General features: G+C 43.6%; 1 protein-coding gene across 7 annotated transcripts in view; it reads right to left on the reverse strand.

Moving 5' to 3' along the window:
• The window catches only part of Spire1 (spire type actin nucleation factor 1), a 126,617-nt gene that overhangs the window by 21,559 nt on the left and 103,100 nt on the right, over positions 1 to 1,958 (reverse strand). The window lies entirely within an intron of this gene.

A 1,958-nucleotide genomic window follows, 5' to 3' on the forward strand; every position in this document is an offset into this window, starting at 1 on the left:
GAGGGGAAACTGGGAATGGAGAAATTTACATGTAAATAAAGAAAATATCTAATAAAAAAAATAATAAAAAAAATAATCATAGCAATAGAAACCCTAAGACAGGTAGGTGCTCTAGAGCAGTGGTTCTCAACCTTCTTAACCCTGTTACCTTTTAATATAGTTCCTCATGTTGTGGTGACCCCCCAACTATAGAATTATTTCACTATTACTTCAAAACTAATTTTGCTACTGTTATGAATCATAATGTAAATGTCTACGTTTTCCTATGGTCTTAGGCAATCTCTATGAAAGAGTCATTTGATACCCCCAAGGGGTCTTGATCTACAGGTTGAGAACCACTACTCTAGAGGTACAGAGGTATTGAGAGTTAGCACAGAACCACAGAGAAGAGCCCAAGTGGCATGGGAAAGATGCTAAAAGTAGAAAGACACCTTCTGACTCTTTAGGGATGAACGGACCTCAGGAGTACAGACAAATTGTGGGCACAGATAAGCACAGAGCTGGGGAACCAGAGACTGTTTAGGGAAGACAATAGCCACACATGTAGCCACATAAATTGGGAGACTAGGAGAGTGTGGACTAGAGACAGGGATCACAAGCATCTCACTAAAGGGATTGGGGAGGGCTCTCTAACTTCTATATCTTTAGGAAACATGAAGTATCTGCTGTATAGGATGGGAGCCTTCAAAGTTTGTGAGGAGTGAAAAAGGGCATGTGCAGGGTGTAATTTGGGAAGCTTAAAAAGAGAATCAAACAGGAGAGGTAGTGAGACATTCACTGGTGTCAGCAATAAGGATATTTTGCTGTGTGTGGTATATGTGCACATTTATATGCACTTGATTGCACAAGTACATGAATGCCTTCAAAGAAGCCCACAAAGGAGGTGTATTATCTGTCAATATCATTCTCTGTCTTATTCCCTTGAGATAGGGTCCCTCACTGAATCTAGAGCTTAGCTGACAGACAGCCCCAGAGATGCTCTACGCCCTATGGCACTGGGGTTACAGACATGGGTGCATCCACACCTTGCTTTTTGCTTAGGTGCTGCGAGTTTGAACTCAGTTCCTCATGCTTACACAGTAGACACTCTTACCCACTGGACCATCTTCTTAGCCTCACAGGGAAAGCCTCTATCTAGTAGATAGACCATATTATTGGTGTTGTTTGGGATGGTAGTGAAGACTGAAAATAAAAAATAAAAAGTAGTAATTTCTAACTCAGATACACAAGGAAGGTGGAACCAGCAATGACAATGTGTGTGCGCATCCATGCACCATGGAGAAGAGTGGGGGATCGTCTCAGTTGTGTTTAAGTTTGGGTGAGGCAGTGGAGACCTAGCAATGTGCATTCCAACACGCACAGCTCAGCAGATGGAGAAGGCTCAGCAGGGACGGAGTCTGTAATTGAGCAGATGAGCATCCCTTCCTGAAGGGCACACAGTAAAGCAGACTCAGGGAAAGCAGCTGTCTTCTTGAAGGCTTGTTTATTGGCATTACTACTATCATAAGAACAATCCTACATGTGTCTGTGTACTGCAGAGGGACAAGAATACAGAAACATGTCTCAACTTTATTTTCTCCTTTTCACAAAAAGATGAGGGTCATGGGAGGGTTTTGTTTGTTTGGTTTTTGAGACAGGGTTTCTCCGTATAGCCCTGGCTGTCCTGGAACTCAGTCTGTAGACCAGGCTGGCCTCGAACTCAGAAATCCATCTGTCTGAAATCCGCCTGTCAGAAATCTCCCAAGTGCTGGGATTAAAGGCGTGCGCCACCAGCGCCTGGCAGGTCATGGAGTTTTAAGACTTAATCCTACTTATAATCTGAAACTACAGACTGCAATTTCAGTAGCTATTTTCTAATCTCTGTCTGTCTGTCTGTCTGTCTGTCTGTCTGCCTCTCTCTGTGTCTCTGTCTCCCTCTCCCTCCCCCTGTCTCTGTCTCTCTCTCTCTCTCTCTCTCT

The sequence above is a fragment of the Mastomys coucha genome, unplaced genomic scaffold (genome assembly GCF_008632895.1).
Source record: "Mastomys coucha isolate ucsf_1 unplaced genomic scaffold, UCSF_Mcou_1 pScaffold13, whole genome shotgun sequence".
NCBI classification, from domain to species: domain Eukaryota; kingdom Metazoa; phylum Chordata; class Mammalia; order Rodentia; family Muridae; genus Mastomys; species Mastomys coucha.